This window comes from Syngnathoides biaculeatus, chromosome 6, assembly GCF_019802595.1.
Source record: "Syngnathoides biaculeatus isolate LvHL_M chromosome 6, ASM1980259v1, whole genome shotgun sequence".
NCBI classification, from domain to species: Eukaryota; Metazoa; Chordata; class Actinopteri; order Syngnathiformes; family Syngnathidae; genus Syngnathoides; species Syngnathoides biaculeatus.
Window position 1 is genome coordinate 29,628,590 of NC_084645.1, and position 27,522 is coordinate 29,656,111.

Sequence of the window (27,522 nt, forward strand, 5' to 3'; positions counted from 1 at the left end):
TTTTTCAAAAGCTGCCTCAAAGACTGTCTGCAGCCAGGTTGGCATTGCTAATAAGAATTAGTTCTCAATAGCCTTACCTCAATAAATAAAGGATAAGGATTTGATTTTTAGGTATCAAAGATACTTTAAACTTAAAGATCTACAATAATACATGAACTTGAAAAGTCGAATTGCCCACAGTGATTTTTTTTTTTTTTTTTAACTATAGCAAATTTTAGTCATGAGAATAACCAAGTACAGCTCCTACATACATCAGGAGTCTCATTTGGATCTGATACAGTACCCTCAACTATGAGATGCGCTGGAAACGTAAACCACATGGACCACAAGAACCTTTTGCTAGCAGGAACTCAAAGTTCCTGAGCTCGTAGGTGGGAACTGACACACGGTCCGTCTTCCAATTTGAAAAACAAACGCGTCCTGGGATGAGGACGTGCGGTCCAGTTCAACAAATGGACAACGCGACGCTGCTGCACGTGAAGATAAAAGTCGCGACACAGGCCGCCAAAACCTGAGTGATAATTCACGGCTGCCAAGTGCGCAAATGTGGCGCGTGACTCAGGCGCACTCTGTCTGGCGGCGTAGAGTCACGGCGATGTCACGTATGACCGCTCGACAATTCCGTTGAGGAATAAAACCTCCTTGCGCTTTTCACCAAAATTCCTCATTGGGGACGACGCAGCAGATGGGATCAAAAACTGTATTGATCCAGCCCGCCGTCACGCGTGACCTCAAGCGAGGCGGTTCCGCTCAGAGCAGACAAAAGCGCTCATCTCCAGGAAGCTGCCGCTTGTGGTTTTGTTGGAGGCAGAGGAGACGCGAGGGGAAAAAGTGACTCAGCCTGACAGCTTCCTTTCTTCTCGCCGCAAAAACAGAGAAGTGGGGGGTTTGGAGATGATATGTGGAGGCGACCCCCGCTTCCAGGGCGGAAGGGGAGAGCGAGCGCTTGGGCGGTTTGGGAGGACGCCACCGGCCTCCTGCACTCGCCTCCATGGGGATGATTCGCTTCCAAGTAGGGGACCGAGCCCCAAATGGGAGCCAAGCGAGACGGGCCTCAGACAGGAACGTAACAGGATTTCCAGGAAAAAGCCTCTAAAATCTCACGTGGGTCGGCAAGCATCAAAGCGTGTGTTTTGCTTTTTCTTTGGCTTTTGGGGAGTGGGCTTAACAAAGGTACAATGAACTGTAGCAGTGGTCACGTCATGAACATAAAGCATATCAATTCAAATAATATCAGAACAAAAATGAAGGAAAAATCTTAAATCAGACAAACAAATAAGAAACAGGGTAAAAGTATGGGGGGGGGGGTACAGTCGGATCAGTTAGCCAGACATTCAAAGCCAAACGATGATCTAATGTCCGGCTGCACCTCAAGTGACTCTAAACGATGTTCCGTGCTACTCATTAGCACAGCTGATTGCGTCCTAATGCGGAAAGCGAAGGGAGCACATTATAGCCAGAAGGGCAAACAGGTAACCTCAGCGCGCTCATTAGCCCATTAGCTCGCTAGCACGGGACAAAATCCAGCTTCCTGTCCACTTTAAATTGGAGGCAAATAAACGCAATTACAGAAGCAGCATCAACGTCTTTGCTTTTGATGCATTCATTCAAGTTAAATGTGCAGGTGAGGAACATCTTTAACGTTTGAAGATCAGCTGACAATGGTGGACTCTGACCTTATAACCATGTTCCTAGCATCCTGAATGTTTACCGTGGTGGCTCCATATGCTAACGTCATGTTAGGCAGCTCTTGGCAGGGAGGTCTTTTTAGTCATTTGGAGGCAAAAGGCAAACCCAGTCATGGGGTCCTCCATGTTCATGTACAGCAAAATAATTTCAGATCAACACAATGGGCTCTATTTTTTGTGACTAGCACAAATCCAACACGTCGCTTGCTGTAACTCCACGAGGAAGTGGGCTAGATGAAGTTTGGGTCATTTGGTGGACCAGCGTATCCCCACCACATTGAAAATGGAACATCTGCAATGATGTGACTTCTATCCTGACCAATCGAAGCATCTCGCTTCATCCCCTTTAAAAGCAACGCAAATAATCTCACATCAAAACGTCTCAAAATGCTGACGTCGAATCTGCGATCCGTGCGTGAATGGATCCATTTTTATTTCAATACGGTATGAATTTTTGAAAACCACTGGCAAGTTCAATACTTCTGTGAAACTCATTGGTTTGAGGAACAATTAAAAGCCTGTATGTATTTAATTTTGTTTAACATTATTTTCTTGTTTTGCAGTTTAAAAAGAAATACTGTATTATAGAATATAGTGTTGAAGAAAAACTAGATGCAAACAAAATACATAAACATGTGAGTTCCAGCAAAAACAAACAAAAGTATTAAATATATTAAAATGATATGTATACAATTTATTTGTACATATCATATCTCCAAATTTGGGGATTTTTAAAAGTTCAAAACATTGGTGAAAAATTAAGTAAATATTTCTTATTATATATTTAACTCGTGATTTTTAATCCAATGGAATATAAAAATTCAAAACAATGAAACAGAAATAAAGTAAATACAATGAAATCTGCATTTCTTTTAAATCTGTATATTTTTAAGTCTTCAAATAAGTTATGTTTTCCATCAAAAAGAGTGAATGTGAAAATGAAAATGTAATAGCACATGTACAGCATGTACCAAAAACGAAAAAAAAAGAATATTTCCCTACAAAATTAAAGTTTACAATATATAGTCACTTTTCACTATTTCAGTTAGCAAGGAGCTGCAGTATTTTTTTTTTCACGATCAAATTTGCTGGGGCACAATCACGTGAGCCCCCCCGAGCCCAATTAAAGACAATTACAGAGAACTCCCCAATCACACTCATGTTTGGCGGTGGCGAAAAAGGACCCGGAGAGACGGCGGTAACAGAAGCCACGTGAAGCTCCGCCACTGTCACAGCAGCCTCGTCGCCGTTAGCTGTAATTTCATTAGGACACGCCCGCTTGTCAACTCACCGATGCCTCCTAATTCCATCTGCGTGTGTTGAAAGCGCGCCGTAATTCCATTTGGGGTTCAAGCATTTCGAGCGGTTAGCGAGGTGAAAGCCAGCGAGCGCTCCCGCTTGTAAGTCGCAATCAAGACTCCGAGCGCCACTTCAAAGAAGAGTCGAGCATCCGGCCAACACTTAATTACACCTCGTGCACCCAATGTCATTGAGCAAACATCATACAGCTACATGAATCATTATTTAAACGATCCCCGCTTGTTTAACCACACGCTCATTAACGTTTCAATTGCTCCTCCTGTCACATGTGGAGTGGATCAACAGGTCCTTTTTTTTATGATGCATTTACACGTTGTTTTTTTAGGGAAATTTGAAGTTCGGGGAGGGAAAAAAACGAGCAAGCTACTGTTGTCAACTTTTGCAAATACTGCGGTACATAAAGTGACATTTAATTCGTTGTGTACGCAATTTCCTGACTCATTTTACTTGTTCGTCAAATTTCCTCCTTGAAATTAATTGAATGAATGTTTAACATTATTAATGTTCCATTGGCAAGAAGGATAAACACTTGACAGTCACATGGGGGCAAACCACCAGTATAGATTTGAAAATATGTATATATATTTTCCATTGACGGATGGCACATTGACGCGACTGGGTAGAGCTGCGTCAGTTTCGATGACCGCGGTTCAAATACCGGCCCCACCTGGGTGGAGTTTGAAAATTTGCCCTTGGGTGTGATTGTGAGTGCAAATACTCTTTTGTTTCTATGTCCTCTGCGATTGGCTGGCAACCAGTCGAGGGTGTGCAGTGAGCAAAAAAAAAAATCAAAACATAAAACAATCTGTCGATAAAATGGATTCACACGTTGTCATTGGGAGACCGTTCGTCAGCGCCCGCTGGAAGTCTATTCATCATTAAGACGCCACCACAATTTAAGATTATGTGGAATTTATACGTCATGCAGAACATAAACAAGAATGCAGACGACACTGCAGAGTGAGTACATGTCAGAGTCCAGCGGAACATGAATTGTCGTCATTAGCGCCCAGCGAGGTGAGGCAGAGAGAGCAGAAACAAACAACATTATGGAGCGACTACAGCTCAGTCTACTAGAACACAAAATGCCATTCGGACATCATTTCCACATAAGGTCTGAGCGGCTTCTACAACAGTCTTGAAGCTCCCTGGAACATATCCCTGCGCACAACATTGTGGAGCGACCAAATGACAGTAGAATGGAACGCTAATTATTGTTAAAGAGACCGTCATTCCGTAATGTGAGACTTGAGGCAGACTGGACAGAACTAACATGTTTTGGAGCTCATTCTGAACATAATCATGGACGCACACAACATTGTGGAGTGACCAAACATCAAAGTCAAACGTCATAGCGTGAGATCCGTGGCAAACTGGGCAAAAGTAAATGGTCGGGTAGCTCCTCGGTACATAAACGTGGACACACAACATTGTGGAGTGAGTACATGTCAGAGTCCAGCGGAACATGAATTGTTGTCATTAGCGCCCAAAGAGATGAGGCAGAGAGAACAGAAACAAACACAACATTGTGGAGCGACTACAGCTCAGTCTACAAGAAGACAAAATGGCATTGAGACATCATTTCCACATAAGATCTGACCATCTTGTACAACAGTCTTGATGCTCCCCGGAACATATCCCTGCGCACAACATTGTGGAGCGACCATATGTCAGGAGAATGGAACACTATCGTTAAAGAGACCATCATCCCGTAATGTGAGATTCGAGGCAGACTGGACAGAACTGACAGGTTTTGGAGCTCATTCAACATTCTGGAGTGACCAAACGTCAAAGTCTACTGAAACGCTTTTTGTCATCAATACATCATCCAAGATCCAACGAAAACTGCGAGATTTGAGGCAGACTGGGCAAAAGTAATTAGTCAGGCACCTCCTCGGTACATAAACATGGGCGCATACAACATTGTGGATCAACTACATGGGAGTGTGTAGAGGAACACGAACTGTCGTTAAAGACACCATCTTCTCAGATATAAACTCAAAGAACTCACGGTGATTCTCAGTGATATGCGGCAGGACTCCACACTCATTTGAGTGACCATTGACTTGCTTGACTCGGTGCTGCTGTTTTGGTTAGCAGCAGCATTCAAATTAGGCCCACTGCTGAAGATTTGGTTAAAATCCATTCAGAATGTTTATGGGGGGGGATTCAATTTTCACAAAAGACAATCAAGTCAAACCATAAATCAAAGCCTTTGAAAGCGAAGGCCCCTCATCAGTAAGACGCAGATTAGCGCCCGAAACCCAATACCGCACCTCATCTGTCCGCAATCCAAGAGGCCGCTCGTTGACCCGCCGCTGACACCGCTCACGGGCCACCCTGGCTAGCCTTAATAAATATTCTTAAACAGGAGGATTAGCCATATGGCAGGATCACTCTTTTTGCCAACCTCTGCCATCTGCACTTTTGGTACGGGCCTCCTCGCCTGGCTAACGGCAGGTTGAGTTACCAGCGGACTCCTGATAGAATCTTTATTACTGGAGCGGGAGGGGGAGAGTCCATTAAAAAGGTGCACTCTAGAGGTCCCCGCGTTGAGAGCTTGCTGGAGCCGTGCCTGCTGGCTCTGTTTTCTCCACACACCCTCAGAGTGAAAGCAGCTATTGAGCGTTTTTAGGGCAGAGCGCTAACGGGCAGCTTTGCGAAACAAATGAGTAATCACAAATACAGACTCACACAATTAAGGGACTTGAACAACTCCGACACGCCCTCTTCTCACTTGCCTATGAGGTGAAAAGTCCTGAACATCACCTAAAAAAAGAAACAAAACAAAAGATTGTTTTATGGATTCACTCAACAGCAGATGGGCAAGGCACCAATTAGGTGCGGGAGGATTTTGTTTTACAGACTGATATATAGTGAACGCCCGTTTATCGCAAGGATTACGTTCCATACACACTCAGGATAGGTGAAAATGCACGATTTACATGAGTACATGTAAGGAAAACACTTTTTGTAGTTTTACACGTTCCATATGATTTAAACATTTAAGCTTGAAAATACACTTTTTAAACTCATTGCAAATATACTTGAACACACACAAAAATGCAAAGCTAAAATGATAGAAAACACTGTATATGTATATATGTATTGTAGCGCCTGTGTTTTCACGTGGCCATTTAAGAGGCGGGGCCAGGTGGAACGATGTTGACATCGACAAGTCCGTGTGAGCATCCGACAGCGAGCTGTGGCCGACAGCAGCGGCTGTGCCAGGGTCCCCATTGTGTTTGTGTTTTGCTACTCTCCCTATAACAAAAGTGGAAGCATGAAGTAGAGGAACACTGTATTACATTTAATGTCGAGTGAAAGTTCATCCATCCATTTTGTTGGCCGCTTATCCTCACGAGGGAGTGCTGGAGCCTATCCCAGCTATATACGGGCAGCAGGCGGGGTACACCTTCAACTGGTTGCCAGCCAATCGCAGGGCACATGGAGACAAACAGCCGCACTCACTATCACACCAAGGGACAATTTAAAGTGTCCAATTAATGTTGCATGTTTTTGGGACGTGGGAAGAAACCGGAGTGCCCGGAGGAAACCCACGCAGGCACGGGGAGAATATGCAAACTCCATACAGGCAGGGCCAGGATCGAACCCGGGTCCTCGGAAATGTGAGGCCAACGCTTTACTAGCTGAACCACCGCGCCGTGTCAAGTGAAAGTGGCTTTTGAAAAAAGAATGAAAGGGACTACTATGGAGATGATAATGGTGCATTCATGCCGTTTGATCCAATAATTGGACACACACAACATTTTGAAGAAACCACTTTCACATCTTTATTTTATATTAAAACACACACGGAATGTCTGTTTGCTAGTTGGGGCCACCCCAACATTTTAGAAAAAAAAAAAAAACATTGCAAGCATCTGGATGCACGGCTTTAACACTGCAGCACACCACAATGTGGAAGGACCACCTGTCACTCATCTGATGTTATGCCGGGTGGATGAAACCAACACATGCAGGCTCTTGTGCGTGTAGTCGCTCCACAATGTTGTGTTGTGGGGATAGATAGATAGATAGATAGATAGATAGATAGATAGATAGATAGATAGATAGATAGATAGATAGATAGATAGATAGATAGATAGATAGATAGATAGATAGATAGATAGATAGATAGATAGATAGATAGATAGATAGATAGATAGATAGATAGATAGATCACAGCAAACAAGAGCTTTGATTTTACGTGAGGCTAATTGAGAACAATGAAGACATAAAAAGAGCGCCGAGCGCATCTGTGATCTTTTATTCATCTCAAGCAAAACGATTCTCCCCTTCAGACGGGCGTACGGGTCCGTTCGATCGGTCGGTAACAAGTTCTTCTTGTGATGATATCAAATCCTCAAATAAGGACAACACACGAAAACAAAGATTTACACAAACAAACACGCCCGTCTTGCTTCGGCAGGCCGACCTGTCTGAACAGGTTCCAAAATGTCTGCGGAACCGGTTTGGCGCGCCGCTTCAATACCTCGCCTCACCTCCGGTGGCCTGCGGACCAGAACTTAGTCCATCTCGTGAGACTTCAGCTCGGTGAGTGAGCGGTAAAGGATTATTTCTACTTCGGCTTTTTCACGGCTTTGATTCGGCAAGACTCAACCGAATCAAGTTAATCAGCGATAGTCATCAACTTTTTTTTTTTAATACTTGCATTGACAGTCAAGAATGTGTATATGTATTGTGTAAAGATATCCAGTCCACTCGATTTTAAACATTTATGGCATATATGGTATGGCAAATGTTACTTTTGTTTATATATACCAGGGTGTACCCTGCCTCTTCCTCGCAATTAGCTAGCATAGGCTCCAGCATACCTGCGACCCAAGTGAGGATAAGCGGTGTAAAACAGCGGAAGGATGGATGAACTTCCTCATTTAATTTTTCTTTTTTTTTTTTTTTTTTTTAGACAGAGCAGTCTACTGAAAAAAATTAATTAGAGACTGCCGGCGGTTAAATGATATCTCATTTGTGCCTCATGAAGCGACTGTTGAGCGTACCTGGATGCCAAGCGTCGTGCCAGAGTGAAGAAATGTGTCACGCGTACGACGTGGCAACGTGTGCACTCTCAATGAACCTTTGGGCGCAAGTCACCGGGTGAGAGAGTTATTAGGGAAAAAAATAATAAGAAAACAACTCCAGCCTGTCTGAATGTGTCCCGTCATGTGCATGTCTGCTCGTCAGAAATATATACATGAATAATATGTATACATATTTTTTTTTTTTTTTACCTTGGCACTTACTGCAAATGTCTGGCTATTTAAAACACTTCAAAAGTGAAAGTGATGTGCATTTTTGGATTGCATCTGGTCTAAAATAAAATAAAAGTTTAAATAAATTATGACAATTATTTTTGGACGTGGCGGCACGGTGAAGGAGCTGGAAAAGCGTTGCCCTCACAGTTCTGAGGTCCCGGGTTAAATCCCGGACCCGCCTGCGTGGGTTTTCTCCGGGCACTCCGGTTTCCTCCCACATCCCGAAAACATGCAACATTGATCGAACGCTCTAAATTGCCCCGAGGTGTGATTGTGAGTGTGACTGTTTGTCTCAATGTGCAACCAGTTCAGGGTGTACCCCGCCTCCTGCCCCTTGACAGCTGGGATCGGCTCCGGCACTCCCTGCGACCCTAGTGAGGATAAGCGACTGAGAAAATTGATGGATGGATGGATTTTTGGACATCACTTGTTACTGCCCATTCACATATACACAGACACACATGCACACGCACACCTCATGTTTGTCTATCCATGAACTAGACTTTGAAATTCAGAAGTTACAAACCCTACTACTATTACTACTTCTTAAATATTTTTTGTTTGTCATACCGTGCAACTGTCCGCCAAAACAATTCAACACACATTGGCATTGATTTCTAAACCACTGGCAATAAAAATGAGCGCACACCTTAATGAAAAAGTGAAATTGGCCCTTATTAGCCATTCAAAAGTGTTCACTGGAAGTTCAATATGGCGCCTCATGGAGAAAAACTCTCAAGGATGTGACACACATACAATAAGTGGTACTCAAGGAATACTGGCAACACAATGAAACTGCGCCGCAGCACAGTGGCCGAAATCACATCAGCAGGTTCCACTCAAAACGAAACTTGCCAAAAGGCTTGTATAAGAAAATATGTATTCTATTTCTTAAATATGAGCGGTGTACTCGCTTTTGTGAGTAAAGTCCACCCGCCACTGCTTTTGGGTGAGCGGCTGAAATTCGCAGCAGTCCTATCAGATCAACAGTGTATTATTCTGAAAAAAAAAATGACGCTCACACCTGCGCGTTGAAACAGGCGAACAAATGCTGCCTCGTGCCCAGCTGTCAGCGCCACTGGCCCGGACGCCGTCGCACGGCGCGAGCAAACAATGACCGCCGTCTATGCGGCAGTGCGGCCGCTTGCACTTGAGCGCACTTCGGCTTCCGCTAATCACACAGCCAATTAAACCACAATGAGCTGCAGTTGACCCATAAACGACGCCTCTCTCCCCAGACTGCTCGTTGTATCTCTGTGGGGAAACTGTGTAGTACCGTGTAGTACTAAATTCCCGTTTGGAAAACTCACTGTGGTTCAAAGAAGAAATAATTCCAAGACAAGAAACCAAAGAAAAAATGAAATGTACCCAGAGTGACTCCATTGATGCAAAGGCACTTTTTGAGCCTTGAGAACCACCGTACTTTTGGCTCACCATAGTCAATTCATGTAATTTTTTTATTTAAACTTCAGAGAGCGTGGTGGTCACTTTTTGACGTTTATTCTGTGGTTTGGCATGCGTGTCTCACCACGCAACTGTCTGTCTGTTTCCGAGTCGCGGTCACATTAATAACGGCTGAAGTCACTTTTATGCCGTGGATCGGTACGGCAACCTCACGTTTAGTTGCGGCATCATTTTGCATGTTGCCCATACGAGTCCAGTAGTAGTCTTCTGTCCCGAAAGAACAAGATCCCGGACAGAAGCGAAATGAGTTTCCTCCGCAGGGTGTCTGGGTTCTCCCTAAGAGATAGGATGAGAATCTTGGTCATCCAGGAGGGGCTCAGTGTCGGATCGCTGCTCCGCCGCATTGAGAGGAGCCAGATGAGGTGGCTGGGGAATCTGATTCGGACGCCTCCATGGTGAGGTGTTCCGGGCATGTCCCAACCAAGGACACGCTAGAGAGACGATGTCTCTCGGCTGGCTTGGGAACACATCGGGATCCCTCCGGAAGAGCTGGAAGAAGTGGCTGGGGAAAGGGAATTCTGGGTATCCCTGCTGAAGTTACTGAAGCGGTAGATGATGGATGGATGGATGGATGGATGGATGGATGGATGGATGGATGGATGGAGTCCAGTCATTTTGGATGACTCCTGTGTGGACTCACGGTTCCACTGATACATGTTGAAATCATTTCTAATCTGAGGATTGCTACGATAATTTTGTCAGCGAGCTGGACTCCCGAAAACAAAAGAACCGTGTGAGCAATGGCACCTTTCAAAGAAATTAGCATAGGTTTGGGAAAAATGAAAATGAAATACCTTGACATACAACATTCATCAATTTTCAAGCAGCTTATCCTCACATGGGTCCCAGAGCCTATCCCTGCCAACACAATGTAAATATTGTTCGCAACTAGAGTACAGAAAGTCCGTAATTCCAGTTTTTTTGTGGGGGGAAAATATAGTTCTGTTCCTGCTGACAGGGGAAAAAAAAAGTATTTAAAATGATGGACAAAAAACTTCTTGACCAAATATGGTTATCATTTCGATCAACAGACACGTTTGGACCTGAAAAAATAGCCATACTTCAGAACAAATTCATTTGGAACATGTACCATATTTTCTGCACTGTAAGGCGCACCGCATTATAAGGCGCACCTCCAATGAATGGCCTATTTTAAAACTTTTCCCATATATAAGGCACACCGCATTAATGGCTCAATATTGATCGGCTTTTGAGAAAATTAAAGGCTTTTAAGTGCGCCTTATAGTGCGAGTCAGAAAGTGTCAAGAATGTAACGAACCAACGTTACAAATCAAGTGGTTTTCGTCAAAATGTATCGTCAATGTTTTATTTTTTTTATTCCTAAACCTGGCTCTTGTAAAACTCAATAACTTGTGGACTGCAGTTCCAAGAAGCAATAATCTGTTTCTGTTCATTTCAATTTGTCAAACAAAGAAACTTGTTTCATGTTTAAAAAAAAAAAAAAAAAAAAGTCAATGACCATGCGTAATAATTACAATGACGAACATATCTTCACTTGAAGGCTGACAAAGAGGGATGGTAGTTAATTGCTAAGAGGAAATACTCGTCTAATTGTTCACATTGTTGGGAAAGAGCCAGTGTTCATTCAGGTTTGGGCTGTAAACACCCGCCGCCCCGCTTTTAACTCTAAGTATGGTTAAGGGTCGGGCTCGCGTTAGGGTTAGCTGGGGTGCTCTGGAAATTTTTTTAAAAAGTCTATTTGTGGCCCTTAGTGTCAATGCCACAAACTGAACATGTGTTTTTCCAGAGTTCAAGGAGGTCATTGAGCTTTAGAGACCTCAACACTTTTCACACCCTCGTAGCACACCTGAGGGTTACGCCTTGAGGGTTTAGGTAGGGGATTGGGGTTAGGGTTACAGCTAGGAGGTTAGGTTTACGGAATGGTCAGGGTCCAGGGTAAGAATTAGGGTTATGGTTTACGGGTTAAGGGTTACTCCATGTGTCACGGCATTTTGAAAACTTTGAGCTAATTTTTGGGTACTCATTAACGTGAAGGACGACCAATTTGATATGTACTTCTGAAATAAATTTGATGATATGCTCCAGCACTCCCACAACCCTTGTGTGGTTAGGGGGCTTGGGAAACAGGTGGTCATTGATCGTGTCAAACAATTTCCGATTTGGGCTGAGGAGTCAGCTTTAGCTTTTAGGGGTTGGTGGTTAGTTTTGGGGGATTTAGGATTTGGAGTTTGGGTTAAGTTACAAGTATTTTAATAGAAACTCACTCTGGGAACTTTTGAGTATAATTTGGTTACGGGTTGAGTTTGGGTAACTGGCCTGGAGAATCAATCACGCAGGAAGGATTTTACCTCATATACCCTCGGACAGATCAGGTTAGGTTTAGTGGTTAGGGTTAGGATTAATGTTTGGGGTTAATGGTTTTGGGTTAGGGTTGGGATTTTTTTTGTTTTGGGTTAGGGTTAGGATTACCAGCCTGGGAGATCACATTAAAAGAAGTATTTGGATCTTTTCTTTCCAGGCGGTTGCATGACCTTTGTTAAACGTCATGTGTGCTGGCAAGTTGTTGTGAGCACACCTTTGATTACCTGGAACGACACTGAGGATGTTTGCACGAGCGCAGAAGCTTTTGTGTTGCGCGCCTGACAAAAGAGCAAGCGCGGCTTGAGTGACAACATGCATTCTCTCCCCTGAGTCACTCGCCGTGAAATATGGCCCGGGCGGGCGAGGAGCGGCTCGGGGGCCGGGGCAAGCGCCGGCACATACGTCCGCACCGAAGCGGCCCCGAGGAGATTACATTATGGGTGCTCGCCATTGTCCCGCGTCTCCCAGACAAAGCTGTGCAAACGCCGCGCCTCGCGGGGACTGTAAAAACAAGAGGTGAATGTCAAAAGCATCTCTTTTGTCCGGCCAGCCGAGGTATGCACAAACACGCTCGCTTGGCGTGACTGGGAAGAAAGGAGGGCCTTGTGAAGAAGGGAAAGAACCGGGAGAGGGGGGAAAACGAAGAACGTCTTTGCGTCGAAAGAGCGTGACAAGACCTCCGTGGACCCCCCCCCCCCAGCCCACCACCACCCTCACCCAAACACACGAGAAAAGACAGCATTCAGACATAACATGGACTCATTTGATGACCTGTGACTACTAAGGCCAGGAGACACAAACATTGTCAAGGAAAAAAAAAATGAAATTTGAACATATTCAATTTCTTTTAACGCGAGAAAAAACTGCAGATCGAGGATTTTCCCCTTGGAACTATTTCACCAACAATGACAGTGGATGGATGGATGGATGGATGGATAGGGATGTTCATATGTTATATTACTTTTTTTGTAAAATGTGTACAATTTCTACACACAGAAAAGAATCCACAAATTCTGCCAGCATCATAAACTTATTAGTGCGACCCCCACTGCATACATGAAAACATAAACAGGACTTTTATTGATGGTGGGTTTTGTTTGGGGTTTTTTTGTTTGTTTCTTTGTTTTGTTTGGGTTATTGCGCAACACGGTGGCTCAGCTGTAAAGCGTTGGCTTCACAATTCTGAGTTCCCGGTTTCAATCCCGGACCCGCCTGTGTGGAGTTTGCATGTTCTCCCCGTGCCTATTTGGGTTTTCTCCGGACACTCCAATTTCCTCCCACATCCCCAAAACTTGCCCTAATTGGATACTCTAAATTGCCCCGAGGTGTGATTGTGAGTGCGGATGTTTGTCTCGATGTGCCCTGCGACCAGTTCAGGGTGTACCCCGCCTCCTGCTCGTTGACAGCTGGGATAGGCTCCAGCAATCCCCGTGACCTTTGTGAGGATAAGCGGCTAAGAAAACGGATAGATGGGTTATTGTTATTTTTGTTGATGTTTTTTTTTTTTTTTTTTTTTGCATCACGGGAATCAGGTCCTTGTACTGCCTTATTCTCGTCAGAGCGCACGCCACTGATTGCAGAACCCCGTCCAACAGACTACAACACAAGCCAGTCATTCATCATCGAAGTCAGCCGCCGCCACTTGTTGCAAATGATGTGCAGATGTCTGAAGGAGCGCCAGGGGAGCAGCGTCCCAGGCTTGAGTCAACCTTGTCACGACCCGAACAAGGATTTAACTGTCAGGGGCAATTAATGTGGATGGAGGAGGGGGGGGGGTTGTGAGCCCCCCCCCCCCACTCCCCCCGACTAATTGACCGCAAGCATAATTCTAAATACGGGACGCAATCTGCGAGAGAGCCCAAGTGATTTAGACGACAGCATGCAAATCTGCAGATCCATAAAATATAACTCAGCACATTGTGTAAGTGAAGGGAGAGTTTGGCGGAATTTATTAAAATCATCCACCCTCCCATATGTGTACAATTCATACACGACAGAGAGCTTATGCTCGCACTTCCTCCCGTCACTTGAAAGGTTTGCCGCATGCTTAATTTCGACTTCAAAACTGGTATAAGGTTTAAAAAAAAAAACTGTGGGGCGAACACCTGTACGGTGGTGCAAAAAGTTGTTTATCTTCCATTAAAAATGTATCATAGGTCAAACACATCAATAACATGCAGCAGTCATGCTGTAAGATGAAAGGACCGAACCACATTACAGAATTTGCCGGAAGAAAGTCTTAATTCATGCCTCCAAAAAAATGAAATCCAAATTGTATTTATTAAAAGCATAGTGGTATAATCGCATAACAAGTTGTCACCTTTCACGTTCAATTTTAACTTTTGAAGTTGAAGTGTGCCGAACGCCGGTTTGTGCAATCGGCGTGCGGTCTGACAAGAACGAGGCAGTCGACCGCTGGTGCAAAAGGAAGTCTGTCCATTTCTTCATTTAAAAAAAAAACAAACATAAAACATATGTGGTGGGTCATGTTGTAAGATGACGGGAGAATTTTTTTGTAATTTGGTAAAACATACGGCAAAAAACATTTATTTGATATACAAATTAATTACGTTACGGTGGGATGGTGGCGCAGCTGGTAAAGCGTTGGCCTCACAGTTCTGAGGTCCCGGGTTCAGTCTCAGACCCGCCTGTGAGGAGTTTGCAAGTTCTCCCCGTGCCTGCGTGGGTTTTCTCCAGGCACTCTGATTTCCTCCCACATCCCAGAAACATGCAACATTAATTGGAGACTCTAAATTGCCCCTAGGTGTGATTGTGAGTGCGGCTGTTTGTCTCGATGTGCCTTGCGATTGGCTGGCAACCAGTCCAGGGTGTACCCCGCCTCCTGCCCGTTGACAGCTAGGATAGGCTCCAGCAGTCCCCGCGACCCTCGTGAGGATAAGCGGCAAGGAAAATGGATGGATGGATTAATTGAGTTACAAGCTCAGTCTCGGAATGAATTTGGCCCCACCGTAGCTAATGATCAGATTGCAGGATCTGGAGATTCTTTGCACAATTTTGCAGAGATTTTGTGGGATTTCTGTGTGAATTTCGCCATTTTCATCGAGTATGCATCAAAAGCGTGTCATCCGTGTCGTGCAAACAACTACACATCCCAAGTGTCTTTGTAAGCAACTTAAGCCTGCGTGAGCCCGAGGAACACATGCACCCGCGCTGCAGCCACAAAAGAGTCTTTATGACATAAGCTTCTTTCGACTACAAATGGGATTTTTCCTATAGGCGCCCTCCAGCAATAACAAGTGACATCACAAGCATGGGCGACGTATGTTTCCCATATTAGAGCGGCCGCTGTTGCCGGGGAGAGACGCCAAAATGTTGCTGAGGCGGCGTTCCCCTTTCTTGTATTTATTTGTCGTATCGCTTTTGCATTTAACGCACGTTTTGGGCAGGAGCGTCGGCAGGCCATCGCCATCGCGGCCGCCGTCGGCGTCGCGCTGTCGTCTCCTTGGCGAGGAGTGTGTGGCGGAAACCTGAGGCAGGAGTGGAGTCAGCGACAATATGCTTGGCTCTTTTATTTATAGTTTCAATTGTTTTTGTTGTTTTTTTTACCTCTTATTATCAGTGATGGGAAGAAACCAAGTACATATATTTTGTCACTGAACTCAAGTAGATTTGTGTATCTTTGTCATTTGTGTGTCTGTACTTCTTGCTGATATAAGTGGAACTAAAACAATATTTTTACTTTTGTACTAAAGTATACTTCAATGTCTGTTTAGTATTTTGTATTTTTCCACACACTTTTCTGTACTTTTATTTAAGTGCAGAGTATGTATTTGCTCTTTATTATTGGTGAATGTTAAACCAAAAACTGACATTCATGACAAAATTGATGTGACACTTTTGTTTTCAAAGTATTTTATTTAGTTTTTATTTATACATATAGAGAGAATATTTAACATTTTTACACTTGTATGACAAGTTTTTTTTTAAATGATATGTTAAGACGGATCAGTGATTTTTACATGATGTATATTAGTTTTTATATTTATCTGTCATATTTTAGAGTTTAGGTTTTATATGAACAATTTTGTTTTTATATTTCTTACTATTTGATACATATTTCTTTTGAAATTCCTTTTTTTAACTTTGAGTATCGGCAGGCCAACCCCAGCGCGGTCTCTCCTGAGCTCGGATTGCGCCGTGGAAACTTGAGCCGGCAGCGTAGTCAGCAACAATATGGCAGCATAGCGCCTAGCTTGTGCTAATCCAGCACTATGTCCGGGGCACATTACGCGCATGTCGGCCGCCGCATCGTTTACAAATACGACTCCCCGCCAAATGTGGTGCACGACGAGGACTTCTGGGGCTGTCCGTCAAAGAGGCTATTTCGGGATCCGGCGTCGGGATCTTCTTTAATGTGGACCCTTTCGATTTCGGAAGGAGGAATTTCACACTGAATTCCGCTTTTTACACCCAAATTGGCATTTTGCAATGTTTCCCCTCCTTTTACTATTACTAGTGCCGACTTTTATTATGATTTATTCAAAAATGGTGTGAAATAAGAATGACTATTGGTATTAAATTGTTTTCATTTCTCTTTTAATATAGATTCATATGATGAGGCAAACTGTTTCAAATATATATAATATTTTATACTATATATTTAGTTGGATTTTGTTTGTTAAATTATATATAAAAGATCACTTATTTTATATTCTCTATTTTCACAAGCAAATCTTATTTTATCTTCAATGTCTTAACATACATACAGTATCCATCTATCCATCCATTTTCTTAGCCTCTTATCCTCACAAGGGTCAGAGAAAACCTACGCAGGCACAGGGAGAACATGCAAACTCCACACAGGCGGGGCCGGGATTTGAACCCCGGTCATCAGAACTGCGAGGCCAACGCTCTAACCACTTTTCCCCACTGTGCGGTCCTTTTTAATCATATTTATTTTATTTTTGCATTTTGTAGAATTTTTACATGTATATTAAAATGTTTAATATTCATTTAACCAAGGAATTCCTTTTCTATATTTTATAAGGCTATAAAAATGTATATATTGATATAAATGTTTTACTATTTTGTATGTAAGAACATTAGCTTGTTTTTACACTTCTATGACAGCCAAGAATGTTACCATTTAAAACCTTGCTTACACAGTTAATAAAATGAGAATTTATGAGTGCTGCACCCTGAAACAAATTATATTTATTTACATTATCTCCTACGATGGGAAAAAAAAAAAGAGCAACGAGAACTGTTTGTAATTTTTTTGGCCCGTGCGTTATTATCTGGATGTGAGCGACAGCAGACTATATAAATACATTTTGTGGTCCAAAGTGGTTTTTATCGGCGGCGTGGTACTGATTAGTCAGAGTGGGGACAGTGTGCCAGCAACAATGAGGCACCGTGACGACGGCGCCACCAATATTTCATCTTTGTGTGTGCGTGTGTGTGTGAGACGCTGCTAATAGAAACCTGCTGCACCACAATGGGCTTCGCAGTCTGAGTCAACAACGCGAGACACAATTACACATCATTTTCAGTATAATGTTAACAGGCTGACTTTTTTGTTGTTGTGTGTTTTGTTTAAGGGACAGGGCGTGCCGCGGGCCGGGAGTCAATGAAGAGGAAAAGGACTCTTTAAACTGTTTTCGTTTCATCATCAAAGCCGGTGTTAATAAAAAAAAAAAAAAAAAAGTTCACTGTTGTTCTATTAGCATGTAGCAAGATAGCAACCTGAGTCAGCAGATGATAATGTATTTTACATTTCTACACCTGTTTGTGTACCATTTGACTATGTGCGGGGAATTGGAAAAAAAAATGTGAATACAGGGAAGTGAATCTGTGAGTGCCGATCCCCGAATAGGTGGGGGTCCACTTTAACGCCAACAGGCTAACAGTCGATATGCTGCATGCTAGTGCTGGTGATCATGAGTGACATGGCCCGGGTGTGCATTTTCATGCGTATGGTGTTTAGTACGGAGCTACGGAGCCCCTAAAGGGACATTGAAAAAAAAAATGGTTTCTCATGACAATGAGTAAGTTACTCATTGTCATTGTAATGAGTAAGTTTCTCGTTGTAATGAGTAACTTACTCATTATCATGAGTAACTTACTCATTATGATAAGTAAGTTACTCACGAGTAAGTTACTCATTGTAACTCATGAACAAGTTACTCATTACAATGAGAGTGTCGAAAAACGGTTACCTATGGGTCGTAACTTATTTACCTGATAACGGTGACTTCCTGCGTTCAGGTAGTTGTAGCTTATTTACCTGCTAGCAGCAGCTTCCTGAATAAGGAAAAGGGTCATTCATACATGCAATGGACTAGTTACTCATTACAATGAGAAACTTACTCATTACAATGACAAACCATTTTTTTTTCCAATGTCCCTTTAGGGGCTCCGTAGTAACTTACTCATTACAATGAGTGACTTACTCATTACAATGAGTAACTTACCCATTACAATGAGAAACTGACTCATTACAAAGTTACTCGTTGTAATGAGTAACTTACGCATCACAATGAGAAACCAGTTTTTTTTCAATGTCCATTCATAGGGTCCGTAGTTAAGTGATCATCAACGTGAACTCAAAAAATGTTTCAAGTTAATTATCTTGTGTAATATTGGCTCATGTGGTTTTGCAAGGCACACAAACATGAATTTACACATAAAGAATCCTCAGTATACTTTAGAATAAATGTTTTGCATTTTTGTAGTGGGTAGATCTTTGTGACTTGGTCATTGTATTTCTAAACCTAAAAAACAGCAGACTCCCCCACGCCGATCACGAGAGGCCGGATGCTTGAGAAATAGATCTTGGGGTAAAAAAAAACAAAAAAGTCTTGGCAGCCCTGATATATTGCAACTTGGTTAACAGCGAAGACGCTCGCAGTCAGTACGCTAACAAATATTACGACTGGATTGCAAGAGCGCAACGTCAGTCTAACGTGAACAGTTTGCAGTGACGCATGTCAGTGGCAGAAGGAGTCTCCCGCATGCATTATTTTCGCTTGATTATCAAAGGTCGCATGCCGCCGTATTGTCTTTTGTACAGTGAACCCCACCCTGCTGGTTCTGCAACCGGATAAGACCAACCAACGTGGGTGTTTGCCAACGACACCCTTCTTTTTTTTTTTTATCATAGTGACACCCTTGCATGAATATGCTGCTTATGATGTTTTCTTACAGTCAAATTCAGTTTCCGTTCTTTGATAAATTTCACTCTCTTTCTCGCTCTTTTTTGCGCACACAAAGCGGGCAGGTTTTGGGGTTCTACGTGCGGGGTTGATTGAGCACACCCCTCAGCCATCATTCCTTTTTCTTTGTGCAGCAACGCTGCAATTTGGGTGTGCCCGAGATAAGTATATAGCGTGTAGGCCCGCTAATGTGCACTAACAGCAGGGTCGGAGTACTTGCGACTAAATGTAAAATTTGTGTTCAGACAACACATGGACGAAGACCACAGCAAATCACGAGCAAGGGAAAGGTTCCAATTTAGACCAACTGACAGAAGCGCTTAAATTGCGTGTTAGCATGTTAGCATTTCATCCATTCATATTTGAAATAGAAGCAAGCTACTGGAAAAAAAAGTGTCTGATTGACCTTCCTTAGCACTTTCAACACTCAAGCTGCCATTTTTCCAAATGGACGATGTTAGCATACCAACATTTTGGATGTTAGTATTTGATACATTCTGGTTTGATATAGTAGCTGACTGTGGGGCTTGATGTAAAATCATTTTTAATTTCGCCTCTACCCAAATTGCTATATTATATACGTTAGTTACGTTAGCCCGTGAGAACATTAGCGTTCAACCAATCTCCTTCAATGTTAGCGCATTAGCACCTGCCCAGCGGACGTTTCAAAATACTTGCATTTATTTCTTTTTCAGGGGGCGTAATCCCGCTTCCAAACTAACTGTCAAAACATGATCTTCTTGGCAGAGGTAGCAGAGTAAGAGCGACACATCAGCTGCGCTTGGGGTCTCGACATGTTTGCGTATGTGATTCATGCATACCGTCTTGCACGTTGTCATGTCTCAGCTCATATTTATGCGCATACCGTACATAGGCCGCGTAAGGCCTGACGCAGTGTTTTGCGAGGCCCGACGTACCCAGCAAAGATATTTAACTTTCCTTTAAGTCACTGAATTCATTTGTGATTGCATATACACCGTTGATGTCGGAGCTGCTTTCTCCTGTGTAATGTGTGATAAAATAGACATTCTTGACATATTTGTTTCAATATTGTGGCTGCTTTTTTCCTTTAGTTGGTAAATCAAAATGTATTTTTTCATGTTACATGTGTTTTATTCAACTACCTCATTGATCCATTCGCTGTAAATCATTTATAAAATGTATTTCTTCTATCATTGAATAATTGCTTAGTTATACTTACATTCATTACAAAGGATCTGAAAAATGACAATGCATTATTGTTTTTTTAATCATCCTAAATAACTTCTTTTAATTGGACAAATATTTCTACAACTTTTTATCGAACTTAATAAATAATAGCTGGTTAAAGTTAAATCAACAAAATATTTGATTTTAAAAGTAAACTAGTTCACACATACATTTTAATCATTAAATCAACAGTTGATTAATTGTGGTTAAAATAGTGAAAGATAATTGAATGAGAATGGAACAAAGAATTATTATATTATTAGTCATATAAGCTATTTTACTTGGATGTTTTTCATTTATTTTCTTCAATAATTGCTAAGCCAATTTTAACTGAATACTTAGAAATAGTCAAATAAAAAAATCACATGAATATATATATATATATAGATATATATATATCTATATATATATATATATATATATAATAAAATAAAATAAAATAAAATAAAGATGACACACTGTGGCGACCTCTACAGGTTACGCCGAAAGAAAAAGAAGAATAAAAATTATAAATACTTGTGCTTGTGACCGTGACGTCACCATTTTCACGGACAGCGCCATATTGCCGGTCAAAAAGAGCTGCTCAACAGTGTGGGAGACATTGAACCGGAGCAGAATATTCGCAATGCCGGAGATTTGATGTGCTGTTGGTTGTCAAAACAGACAAGACAGATATTCAAAGAGATCATTCTATGGACTACCAGCTGAAAAGATCAGAAAATATAGATGGATTTCGGCAATTAAACGTGATGGATGGTGCCCAACCAGACACACACGACTGTGTAGCGATCACTTCATTTCAGGTAGGAATTATTCTTCGCAATATCAAATTCTCAAGAAGTATTTATAATGGCAAGATGGGTTATTTGAGAACAATGCGTTTAAAAAAAAAATGACAGGGAGTCATCTCTAACGTACACAGAAGCGTGTTGCGGCCACACATTAAACTTGGGTAAACCTCTCCCTGACAGGTTTTTTTTTTTTTAAATATGCATTGTTCTCCAAAGAGTCCAATGCATATTTAAAAAAATTAAATAAACCGTCAGTCGCTCAGAAGCTTACGGAGGTTAACGTGTAGCCGCAACACGCTTCCGTGTACGGGGTCTGAAGTCTATCCCAACGGTTTATTTTCTTTTTTAAATATGCATTGGACTCATTTGAGAATAATGCATATTTAAAAAGAAATAAAATAAAATGTCTCTCGGGGAGAGGCTTACCGAAGTTTAACGTGTGGCTGCAACAGGCTTCCATGTACGTTGGAGACGACTCCCTCTTGTTTTTTTTTTTGTTTGTTTGTTTTTTAAGGGCATTGTTCACAAATGAGCCAAACTTGGCATTATAAATACTTCTTGGGAAATGCAATGGAGGAGCTGACTTGCTTGTCCTCTTTTTCCCCAATCATAGTTAATGAATGCGAGTTTGCATAAAACCAGGGGTCAATTATTTAAATATTGGTATTTGTATTGAATACTAGCTGAAAGGATTGATCGATTTTGGCAAAGGTTAATGTGTAGCCGAGTAGGCTTCCGCGTCGTCTCCCCGTTGAGAACAGATCCAGTCCATGCGTCCAGACTTTTCGACTCTTTCAAACTTTTCCGTGTAAATGTCGACGACTTTCTCACCAGAAACGTGTATATGTCTAGTTGTCCAAGACAAGCGGAAGCGAGTTAACAGTCCAATTTTTTAATCGGCGAAAACATCGACTTCAACAGTAAATATGGTTCCTCTATGCAAAGTGTCTCTCATTTTTCCACGTACCATCGTTGATTATCCCCTTCTAAATGTTTAACGGTGTCGAACAAAACTCTGGGCGTCGTGCTACAAGACGTATTTTCGTGACGTCTCCAACCGACTTAGCATGGAACAATGCTTTGTTTGATCGGCAATCTGGCCAGTCACGTGACTTCGGTGATATAGTTGCACGAGCTCTATGGTATAATTACTTCAGAATAATGACGTTGGAATATTTAAACACGTCACATACAAGTTAATAAAATATTTTACTTACACATTTTGACCTCACACCCCCACACTAATGTTTGGACTAGCTGGCCCCTCTTTTTTTTGTGTTAAAATTCAAATGTGAAATGAGCACTAAAGTTAAACCACCACCGGTTTAGTGTCTTCATACAAAGAGTGGTTAGCATCTTTTTCCACTTGTACAAAAGCAGTTACGGCAGCTACATTTCGCACTTGTGGGGCCACTGTCTGACTCGACCAATTGGGTTGAGATAAACAATCTGATTAAAGGGGCAGAGGACAACTCAAATGAGGAAAAAAGATGGAGGGGTCATGCGACAGAACAATGGGCACAACAACAGTCAGATTAACGACGACAAGAATAGCAAAACATACTAGCAGATACCGGTCTACTCCAAACAACATCAGCGTCAACACCATTGATGACAACTAGCTGAATCTTTTGAAACTTGCGTGGCAGCTAAAAACATAAACGAAAGAAAAGTTAAATGCCACGGTTATTCACATTGTTGAATGGACCTACAATATATTTCTCAAGTATGGAAAAGGGTGAAATCTGTCAACCTGAGGTTTATGACCGCTGTAACTACTAATCCCTGTAGATGGCGACATCCCTCTGGATACGAGATCAACACAGCTTTCGAGTAGAAGATAAAGATTAATTGCTGAATTCCGCCTTGTCGCGTCCATGATGAGGGAAATAAATGCCAGTATTTTTGAAACTTGTACAAGTTTAGGCTACTGACACTCAAATAGAGTACATGTATATATATATATAAATATTAGAAACAGAACATGTTTTGTGGCAGGTAGTAGAAGTGTGTCATGATTGTGGAAAAAAAGAGGACGCAGTTCATGGGATGAATGAGGAAGACACCGATGTGCAAATTGAGCTGCGGTGAGTTATTGTCCCTCATGCCGCATTTTTTTAGAAGTACTGGAAACCTCTAAAAAATAAAAAAATGGGAAAAAAAAACTTGGTTGTTGTCAAAAGCCTTTTCTCAGTCTTGTCACAAAAAGCAAAGAATATCGTCGTCGAAGTCACTGTTATGCTTGACATGTTTCTTTCGGCAAAAAGCTCATTTTCTCTACTTTTTGGTCGGGAAAAACAGTTTCAGGTAAAACAAACCAAAGTCTTTTGCTGATGCCTAAAGAACGGACAATGTTTGAAACCAACTCCTGGGGAAAGAAAAGAGTCTATTCTTACTTTTAGTTGGGTCTGTGTTTATTTTGTCCCGGAACGCATTTTGATCCATGGGCCTTGAAAGAGAAGTGCGCGAAAAATACTTGCAATATGGGGAGTTCTATGTACTATCCCACAACTACTATTACAACTACATAAAAATATATGCAATATAGTGACTATAACAATATTAGGAACAGTTGTCATGATGACAGGTTCCCCGTTACCTCCTAATGCATTGAATATGATTTGCAGTGCGTGCAAAGTTTCTCCCTGTTTCAGAGTGATTTGAACGAGGATTTTGCACCCACTAATTGTTAAGAAGAAGAAAAAGAAGAAGGGGGGATGGGGGGGGGGGAGTCGTGGGTCTTCGCAGAGCAGCTATGCAGGCCCGGGACAATGTGCTGAATTGGCAGCCTATATATAAGTCTGCCATTTGGACCCACTAATGCCACTTTACCTTATGAGGGAACGTCGGGCCGCAGCACCTGCTCCGCACAGAATGCCATAGGAGATCAACTTCTGACACCCCCCCCCCCACACACATACACACACACACCCCTCATATAAGACCCCCACTCGGATTATTTTACACACAGGAGAGAAAGTGTGTGTATGTATGCGTGGGTGTGTGCGTGCGTGCATGGCGGGTGGGCTATAAATTGTCTCCTGCAAACAATTCCCATCGAAGAATTGTGACGCAAGTTGGAGCTGTAAAATCACAAACGTTTTTTTTTTTTTGCGTGCAGAACAGAACACAAACTCGCACGGCGTTATCAGCGAGGTGTAGCGAGGGGACCACCCCGAAGGGAGCGCTATCAGCCCCGCGCAGACCCCCCTCCGAGCGGCCGTGTCCTCCCGTACCCTCTGGCGGGCAGGGCACACACACCACCACTTAGTGACATAACAATATCAACGCTAAACAATCAGCCGGATTGTCCCATCCTAACGCTTCCATTTAGTTGGCTTCTAAATTTACATATGACTCACGCCTCGGGACCCCCACCTCCCCAAAGAAGAGGAAAGTTAATAGGACAGGACCGCCATCCACTTTATCCCAGTGTTCTCTCCCTGTCAGATTCCCAAGAAGCCCCCTGACCCCTTCCCAACTGGGTCATCATGGACGTGCCCCTATCATGTTAGTTGAAATACATAAAGACAAAAAGAACAACTGGCCACGGAAAACATATTGCAAAGACTTGATGTAAACTAAAGGAGAACATTTTGAACAACGCAAATTGTAATCCAAATTGCACTGCCGGGATGCTCTTTTCAACATTTTAGCTGGAAATATAATGTTTGTCACATTAATGAGTCTCTTTGCGGGTATGATCAACATTTTACATGAAATTGATAATTTTAGATAGTATTAATGAGTCTATTAAGTGTAATTAGTCGCATTTTGCTGCATTCTTGGTCTAACGGGGGTCTTTAATAATTTTTGACATGGAACGTAACATTTATGCAACATCTTCTCATCAAGATGAAGAACTTTACTCCAAATTTAACATTTTTGTAGTATTGCTGAGCCTGCTTTTGGTAATTATGAACATTTTGTTTTAAGACTTAATGAGTGAGTTCTTATGAACATTTTGACTTTAAATTCAACATTTTTTTATAACCATTGTTGCATCTATTAAAGGTTTGTATGATCTTTGTTTTTATATTATTTTGCAACATTGTGTTTAATTGTCATTATATGTCAAAATGTCCCATCAAATTGATTATTTACATTTGACCTGGAATTGCTGCATCGATGGATCCACTATCTTCTATTTATACTTTCAAACCATTTTGTGGATTTCTGCAGTAACAACAGGCTAACGTGGCGCCGCATTTTACTTTTTCTACTGAAAATTAAACAATTTCTCTGCGTTATTGAGTGAACTCAGCCTCATCAACTTCAAATTCATTCATTCATTCATGTTTTCCACACTTATGAGTCTGCTGGCGATTGTGCATAATTATTGAGCTTCTTTATTAACGTTCTGACATCAAATTCCACTTTTTGATAGTATGACTTGGCCTCCCAGTAACATTTGAATATCAAATATAATATTTCTGCTGCCCTAATGAGTCTATGTGGCACACTGGAGGTTAAGAGCAAGTTTTTCACTTTCTTAAACTCGTGTTTTACTTGAAATTCACAATTTTTGCAGGATATGTGACAACATGAATTTGCATTCCACATATTTCAGGCAAGTATTTGTGTGGCATTTAAGGAACTTTTAGGGATACAATAACATGACTAAGGTCATGTACACAGAATTTTTAAAAATTATTGCTGCATTTGTTGCATATAGTGACATAATACTGGAAATGTAAGCTTCGCTGGGGGGGGTTGGATCAGCGTTAGTTGTCTGGCATGATTCATGTTTGACACATTATGAATTCAACTTCTTTTACAGCACCGTAAACATTTTTCTGCCAACCTTTTACTGAAATGTGACAAGTGTGTGGTTACTGTAGTACAGTACACTCACAACAGTTGAATAACGTACTGACTGTCATTATTCATATTTTGACTTGCTATGAATATTTCTTTTTTTGCAACATAAAGTTTTTTTGGTAACTTTTAGCATTAGTTGCGCAGGTCATTGACGTATGCTGACCTTCATTATTAGCATGAATTTCTTTGTTTTGCAAAATTATTGCATGTGACATGATGACATGTGTCATATACCTGCATATAATATTTTGTAACACCAACTAGTGTGTGGTGTCATGAAAGCGTTAATCGTGCACACACTTCATTTATTATGATATAAAAATGTAAGATATTTGCTGCATTTTTTTCCTACACACAATGGAAGACTTCTTTGCATCACGCGTGGCTTTAAACAGATTATAAACTTTTTTTTTTTTTTTTTTTGCATTGCTTGAAGTTGCTTGCATTGCTGCTTCATGATTATAGTCAACATTTACTTTATGATCATAATCTGAACGTTGTGAACTGGCGCGGGTCTGTTTGGGATTCTTGAAATAAACGACAAAGCATGATTTGTTCCACCTTTTCCCCCCCACTCTTCTTTTCCGACTTGTAAACACGTAACCGGTGAGTGACCCGACTCGTCTCTTACCTGCACTCTCTGCGATGAGGCGCTCGTGCTGCAACTTTTCAATCACAAGACGCCAAAGACGATCATTCCTGCGCGTAAAGTCACCATGGCGCACTTTTGGATGCGGCGGAGCGAGGAGGGGAGGGTGGGGAGAAGAAGTCCTCACTGGCCGGGAGAAAGAGAAAGTGAGCCTGAGGGGGGTTGGGGGTAAGGGGAGGGGGGGAAAGTCGGGGGGGGGGGATTGGGAAGTTGGTCTCCGCGGTTCTTCTTCCTTGGTGGGGCGGAAAAGAAAAGAAAAAGTTAGTCCTTCCTTCGTCGTCCGGCGCGATGTGGACGCGAAGTGAGAGTGTGTGACCCGGTGACTGATTGAGAGACATCCAGAGGAGGGCTAAACCTTCTCTTTTCTCTCTCTCGGATGAAAGAGAGAGAGAAGAGAGAGAGAGAGAGAGAGAGAGAGGAGAGAGAGAGAGAGAGAGAGAGAGAGAGCTCTCGTAGCTCTAGCGGCTATAGAGAGATAGCTCTCCTCTCTCTCTCTCTCGCTGCTCTCTCTCATAGAGAGCTCTCGCTCGCTCTCTCTCATTCTCTCTCTCTCTCTCTCCTCTCTCTCTCTCTCTCTCTCTCTCTCTCTCTCTCTCTCTCTCTCTCTCTCTCTCTCTCTCTCTCTCTCTCGTTGGGAGGCCATTGAAAAATTTGTGAAATTAAAAAAAAAAAGTTATTTCTTCCACCGCGCTTGTTGGTGTTGGCCCCTCATTTCTTAAAACCAATCAATAAAAATAAAATAAATAATATGATTGAAGAGTCTCACTACTTCGAGACACAGGCAGG

The 27,522-nt window shown here is 42.2% G+C and overlaps 1 protein-coding gene across 2 annotated transcripts in view; it reads right to left on the reverse strand.

Annotated features, from left to right (window-relative positions):
* LOC133502203 (transcription factor SOX-6-like) overlaps positions 1-26,871 on the reverse strand; it is a 116,976-nt gene extending 90,105 nt beyond the window's left edge. For both annotated transcript variants that reach the window (XM_061822736.1, XM_061822735.1), the window contains exons 1-2: positions 26,719-26,871; positions 5,703-5,777 (exon numbers count right to left, since the gene is read on the reverse strand). The gene's annotated coding sequence lies outside the window, so the exon portion shown is untranslated. The remainder of the gene's footprint in view (positions 1-5,702; positions 5,778-26,718) is intronic.
* Between the last annotated feature and the right edge of the window lie 651 nt (positions 26,872-27,522).